Raw genomic sequence first — 8,098 nt, 5'->3', positions numbered from 1 at the left:
ACAGTGCTGCTGTCAATATATGTGTACATGTCTTCAGCTATATGTGTACAAGAGATTTATTGAATTCATGCATACTAAGAATGGAGTTTCTGTGCCAAGGTATATGTAATAGTAAACATCAATATGGTACTAAACTCTTTTAAAAGTGGTTGTACCAATGTATAATCATACCTGTATGAGTTTCTACTGATCACATTTTGATAATTTTGATTAATTACTTTTTGACATCAGGTAGGTGCAGAGTACTGTTTCATTTGGGTCCTGTGAAAGACTACTTTGTTCTAAGAAACAAAATTTCCTTGCTTCCTTGCTTTTATATTATTATTCCACATTCTGCTTTGGTGATTAACTAGAACCCCATCTTGCTGTATCTCCATCTTCCTTGTATGGGTTGCCTTGCTTTCCTCTATAGCCTCCATTAGTTTTACATCCAAGTGCATATGTAATATAATCCAAGGACAAAAACAACCTCACTAAGTAATGGCAAGAGAAGTATTTTAATAGTCTGTGAGCACATAATTTACATAATTCTACCATGTGCCCCATCACACAGAGGCATGTAGTTTTCAGCTACAGCACTGACTCATAAATAACATTTTGCTCATTTCAGATACTCTTCCTCAGAATGCAATATTTGCACTGAAGCAAAAACAGATTTTTAAAGCAACTATTTGAAAAAAAATCATTATGGAATTTGATTATTTCTGCTATTTTTAACAAAAAAGTTGAAAATATTTTATATGTATCAAAATATACACACAGAATTTGCTAACTAAATCATGGAGCCCAAGAGATTAATAGTATCCAAAAATATGGAAGAAAATTGCATTAATTAATTTAAAAATATAAATTTACCAAACAATTAATATATTATATATAGCAAACTTGATCATCTTCTGAGGATATAAATTTTAAATAAAAATAGTTCTTTCAGAAGTTCAATTACAGAAGAGGATCACTGCAATGTATTTTATGAGTGTAGTCTACTATATAGAAAAATATTTACTGGAGGAGCAAATGACTTTTATCTAAGCTAGCTTTTGTGGGTTATTCTTTTTCATATGCCAGAAATAATAAAGTAAGATTATCTTTATTTTAAGCATTAAATAATCTTATGTTTCATTACCAGAAAATTTTGTAAACATAATTTTACTTGCTCATGAGACTTCCTGTTCACCCAGAATATTTCTCAGGCTAAGCTATTAGCATCACGGTTTTTTTTTTTAACTAAGGGGCTATAACCTTCAGGTTTAGGCAATTGCATTGGTATTTTTTTATTCTAGTTTATGTATAAAATTTGTATTTCAAGATGTACACCTATAATCAGAAGTAATCAAAGATGGACATTTCACTAGAATGAAGTTTTCATATTAATCAAGCCATCGTTTCATTTGGATTTCAGAATATTTTCCTACACAGTTTCACAAAGACACACACACACACACACACCCCTAAAGTAAAGTAAAAATTGTTGTAATCAAGATGTAATAACTTTATCTTTCATGACACATAAAGAGGTGTAGTTTCCCTGAATAATGACAGGAGTTGTGGAGAAGAGAAAGATTGTTATCCAGGTACCAAAATTCTTATAAACAAAGATAAAGTACATAAAGATCCTCAACAAATTCAGGAGAAGAATAGACGGACACAGTGAAAAGTTTAACAAAGAATCAAAAAATTTAAAGAAGAACCAATAAAATACACTCAAAGGAATCAACAGTAGAGTACCTGATACAGAGGAAAAAATCAAGACAGAGTAGTGGAAAGAATTCAAGCTGAACAAAAAGTAATAATTTTTTAAAATGAGCACAATTTAAGAGAACTTGGGGACAACATTAAGCATACTAACATTCACATTATAGGATTCCCAGAACCAGGTGAGAAAGGGAGAGAGAGAGAGAGAGAGAGAGAGAGAGAGAGAGAGAGAGGCAGAGAACTTATTTGAAGTGATAATAGTGAAAAACTTCCTTAACCTGGGAAAGAAAATATGCATCCAGTTCCAGAAGTACAGACTCCTAAACATCAACCCAAAGAGGTCTGCATCAAGACATATTTTAATTACAATGAAAAAAAATCATAAAGAGAATATTAAAAGCAGCAAGGGAAAAGTAGCTAGTTACTTACATGGGAATTCCAAAAAGACTGTTAGCTGATTTTTTAGCAGAAACTCTGTAGTCCACAAGAGAGTGGCATGAAATATTTAAAGAAATGTTAAAGGGACTTCTCTAAGTGAAAAATAATAGACTACAATTAGAAATATGAAAATTATGAAAGAAAAATTCCTTTGGTAAAGGTAAATATGTGGTAAAGGTAGTGAACCCATAAAGATAGTAGGAAGATTAAAAGACAAAATTAGTAAAATCATCTGTGTCTACCATAAGTAGTTAAGGGCTACACAAAACAAAAAGATGTAAAATATTAAATGTAATGTTCAAAACATTAATGTAGGAAGGGGGAGTAAAAATGAAGACATGTCAGAATGTATTTCTTAAGAGATCCTCAACTAAAATGATTATATATACACATATACTTCATAGTAACTACAAACCAAAAATATATAATGGATACATACCCACAAAGAAGAAAAGAATCCAAACATAACACTATAGATAGTAATCAAATCATGAGGCAAGAGAGAAAAATAAGAAGGAAGAAACAAAAAAGAACTACAAAAACATTGTCTCATTGTTATAAACAATGTTTATTTGTTAATAAACAATTAACAAAATGGCAATAAGTACATGCCTACTAGTTATTACTTACAATTTGAATGGACTGTGTGCTCCAATCAGAATACAAAGAGTGGCTAAATGGATAAAAGTATATTCATAGATATACTGCTTAAAAGAGACTCACTAGGGCCTCCCTGGTGGCGCAGTGGTTGAGAGTCCGCCTGCCGATGCAGGGGATACGGGTTCGTGCCCCGGTCTGGGAGGATCCCATATGCCGCGGAGCGGCTGGGCCCGTGAGCCATGGCCGCTGGGCTTGCGCATCCGGAGCCTGTGCTCCGCAACGGGAGAGGCCACAACAATGAGAGGCCCGCATACCGCAAAAAGAAAAAAAAAAAAAAAAAAAAAAAAAAAGAGACTCACTAAAGATCTAGACACATACAGACTGAAAGTGAATGGATAGAAAAAAGTATTCCATGCAGATGGAAATGAAAAGAAAGGGATGTGATATACACATGATTAATATAATAAACATTTCTGGTGTCATATAGGAAAGTTGACAAGTGAGTAAATCTGGGAATTATCATTACAACAAAAATACGTTTTCCTTTTTTAAAATTTTGTGTCAGTATGAATTGGTTGTTCACTAAACTTGTATTAATCATATCATGATTTGTTAGTCAAATCTTTGTGATGTACACCTTAAATTTATACAGTTCTGTATGTCAATTGACTCTCACTAAAGCTGAAAGAAAGAAAACAAGGACTAGGATAGAAAAGGTCCTCTATTTGTATTTTGTAATGGTGAAGACAAATGCCCTGAAGCTCAAGGGTGAGGATTTGAAAGAATGTTAATTTCAATAAGATACTAGTAACAATGAGAATGATGTTCAACTCCAGAAAGAAGAAAGGCACTGTATTTAAGGGGAAATGGTTAGAAATGTATTGCCATATGTTTACTACCAAATGTGTGACCAATGTTCACTCTTGGGGGTATGTAAACTGAAAACAGTATGGCAATTCCTCAAAAAATTAAAAATAGAATTATATATAATCCAGCAGCTCCACTTCTGGGTACATCCAAAATAATAGAAAGTGGAGTCTGGAAGACATATCTACATATGCATGTTTATTACATCTTTATTTACAATAGCACAGAAGTGGAAACAACCCACATATCTATCAACAGATAAATGAATACAAAAAATATGGTCCATACATACAGTGGCATATCATTCAGTCTTAAAAAGGAAATCCTGTGACATGCTTCAACATAGATGAATCTTTAAGACCCTATGCTAAGTAAAATAAACCAGTCATAAAAAGACAAATACTATTTATTCCACTAATATGAGGTGGCTAGAATCGTCAAATTCATAAAAACAGAAAGCAAAATGGTGGTTTTCAAAAGTTGGGGAGAGGGTAAAATAGGAAGTTATGTTTAATGGGTATAGAGTTTCAGTTTTGCAATATGAAAAGGTCCCAGATATTGGTTACACAACAATAAGAATATACTTAACATACTGAACTTTACAAGTAAAGAAAAATGCTGAACTGTACACTTAAGAAACTACATTTTATGTAATGTAAATTTTAAAACATTTAAAATATTTTTAAAATGCCAAATCAAAAAAAAATGTGATCAGTTGGAAATATTGGAAAGAAAAAGGTAATAGGTGGGGAGGGTGAGAAATAGACAGGAGGGATGAAAATATTGGCATGAAATAGGAAATCTATCAGTAAAAAAATTCTTGAGTTGTGGGTAGTTCCTGTGAGGACCAGACAGAGAAAGCAATAATGTATTATCCCTTCAAAATTCTTGAGAGTACCTGGTAATAATTTATTGTTTGGTCTTGGCACAGGTCTCAAAATAGCTTTTTGATTCTGGTGTACTTCAGCCCTTGTTATGTAAGACTGGCACTCATGCTTGAGCTCAAAACATTTAGGTCATGATTGTTTAGTCAAGAGCAATAATTCCTGATTGGATTTCATGTGTTTAATTACGTATATTGGGGACCTGAATTGTTAACAATATTAAGAACAAAATGAAAAGTTCGTATGAAATAATCAAAATAATTTTATCATAATTTATATTTTTCTTTACCCTTTACTCTTATGAGTTTGTACACTCTTAACATGTTTGTGTCTATTTTGAATACAGTGACAATGTTCACACTTTTTTTATACTACCATTATAACATTGTGCTATATGTTTTTTGACTTAATGACACTCATTCTGGTTTATTCTCTTATGGCGTGGTTCTATTTTTATATCTTATTTCCCAGAATTAAATGATTTATTTTTAAGTGTTTGAAGTCCTTTCAATGTTCAAATAGAACATAATGTATGGCGCATATGTCTGAGGAGAAGAAACAATAAGTTAAATTATATAAATTTTAGAGAAAGAAAGGTTATATTAAAGTCTCAGTTTCAATAAATGTTATATTAGAATCTTAGTCTCAGGTAAACTTGCTAATGAACACATACTACTATATTCAATCCTCTGGGCCTAAGTTCTTCATATAGGAATAGAAATAACAATATTTAACCATGAAGTTACTTATAGCATGTGAGTAAGAAGATATATACAAAATAGTAGATTTAGGGGAGGTTCCAAACAGTTTTTAGAATAATGCAAAAAAAGGCTTTGGGCATGTTTTTTTTGTTTGTTTTTTAGAGTTAAGAACACAGTCTACATTAAAATTTTAGAATATATGAAACTTACAGAGAACTGCATAAAATTAAGGATAAAGCTTCAGTTATTCTAAAGCAAATATTGATAGAACCCCAAAATTTCTCTGAATTCTTCTTTCTAATTACAAATGCCTCCAACATTGCTTAAAGGTAACATTTATCCTGGCTTTTGCTTATAACTCCCATAGACTGAAAGAAAATATTTGTAAAATACACATCTGATAAAGGACTATGAAGTGAAATATGCATAGAACTCTTAAAACTCAACAAGAAAACAAACAATAGGATTAAATAATTAGACCAAAGTCCTTAACAGACACTTCACCAAAGAAGATATGCAGATGACAAATAAGCATATGAAAAGATGCTTCACATCATATGTTATCGGAGAAATGCAAATTAAACCAATGTTATACAGTACCTACTGGAACTCTGATGACAGCAATTGCTACTGAGAATGTGGAACAGCAGGAACTCTCATTGCTAGTGAGAATCACAAAGGTTATAGCCACTTTGGGAGGCAGTTTGGTGGTTTCCTATAAAACTAAACTAACACAACATTGTAAATCAACTATATTCCAACAAAAATTAAAAAAAAAACATATCCTTATCCCAGACTTTATTCCATATTCCAAATCCAAAATCCTTTGAATGTTTCAGCAAAGATAAATGCATTTTGATGCAAATGCGATGGTAAAAGCAAATGAAAAGAGGAGCAGTGAGACCAGGAGAATCCATTTCCAGCACAACCTGAACGTGTGCCAAATTAGATGTATACATGTCCAATCTCTCTATCTCCCTCCTCACCTCCCTTCTAGATCTCATCCCAGGGATTCATTAAGCAGCCTACTCTTTGATCTGAATTTCTTTCTTCCTTAGAGAATAGAGATTGTTTCCATCACTTCCTACATCATCAAGGTGGAGTCTAGTTTTGCTGTTATTGATATAATGGCCTTTAGAGAGTTGGGGGTCATGGATTCATTTTCCCAGACCCTAACTTTCTTTGCATAGACTGGCACTGAAAACCAAAATCTGAAGAGCAGAGAGACCAAATGTGTAGTTTAAGGAAATGTTTTAACTTCATCATTCTTATATGCAGAACATGGGAAATTATCAAAGCCTCAATTGACAGAATGATTGTTCAAATACCCCCCCCCAAAATCCAAAAACAGTTAAGTTTATCATGAGAAAACACATCCTATGGCTGCGTTGGCCATGGAGATAATCTGTCTAGTGAAGAAAGGCAGTGGAACTTTCTTTTCAAGTGTCTCTGTGCAAAAGTATAATTTGGTGGACAGAGCCTGATACCAGTCTTGGCTCCAAATGATATCAATTATATATAGAACATTCATAACTGACTGAAGATTTTTGAAACTCAGTTATCTCATAGTTGAAGGCAGGCATTTCCTGGTTAGAGTATTATAATGATAAGATTGTGTGCAGTTTTTCCCAACAAACAGTAAGGGCTCAATAAATAAATCATATTGTCATTAAAAACATAAAATCACTGTCATACTGAAAATTCCTTGGACATAAAAGAAAGAAAAACATAGCAAATGTGAATTGGTCATGTAAACTTACAGAAAATAATATGTTATCTTCTGTATATTTTATTATAATATTGCATTTCATAAGCATTTTTATTGGTGGAACTGAATACATTGCCTAAGGGAAAAAGCAGTATGTATCTAATCTACTTATATTCACAAAAAATTTTGCAAAAGCTAGAATCTTCAAGGAATGCAAAGCTATCATTAAGTTAATTTCTACCTAATTCCAGATTAACAGGAAAAATCATTTTGTTTGAATGAACACTTGTCAAAATTTTTCCTAAAATATTTTAGCTAAATTTTCCATTGAAGTAAGAATAGAATGGACACAGAATACTTCTCTAATGACAGAGGGTGTTACATACTCAAGATCACCATGGTAAAAATATAAATAACATAAATTTTCAAAATCTGGAACCCTGGTCCTACAGATGTAGGAATTATAGACTTCAGAGAAAATAAATGTTTGGTTGAATGTGTACAGATCAGGGACCATGTCTCAGAACTGAGTTATTTTGAAAAAAAATCTTTCATGTGAGCTTGTGATTCCTTTCCTTTTATGTTTTTGAATTATTTCAGACATGCAAAGATGCTCATGTTCCCACCATCTGCACTAAAAATGTTAATATTTGTCCAAAAAAACACCTAAACATACCCTGATGATAAGATCTGACAAGCATTCTCCTTGGTATTTACCCAAAAGAACTGAAACCTTATGTCCACACAAAACCTGTGTTCATAGCAATTTTATTTATGATTACCAGAACCTGGAAGTAACCAAGATAGTCTTCATTAAGTGAATGGATATATAAACTGTGGTACATCCAGACAACAGTAAAAGGAAATGAACTATTATATAAAGCCATTGAAAAGGCAAGGAGGGACTTTAAATAAATATTACTGAGTGAAAGATGCCAAAATGAAATAGATACTGTGTGATTAAAACTATAAGACATCCTAGAAAAGATAAAGTTACAGAGAAGGTAAAAAGATCAGTGGTTGCTGGGGTGGCATGGGGGGATGAATAGGCAGAACACAGAGAATATTTAAGGGAATAAAAATACTGAGTATTTTACTATAATGATAAATACACGTCATTTTAAATTTATTGAAACCCATAGAATGAACGACACCAAGAATGAAACCTAAGGTAAACTATGGAGTTTGGGTGATTAGATGTGTAA

The sequence above is a fragment of the Mesoplodon mirus genome, assembly GCF_964341445.2.
Source record: "Mesoplodon mirus genome assembly, chromosome: 7".
NCBI classification, from domain to species: domain Eukaryota; kingdom Metazoa; phylum Chordata; class Mammalia; order Artiodactyla; family Ziphiidae; genus Mesoplodon; species Mesoplodon mirus.
Note: the sequence above shows the minus strand (reverse complement) of the source record.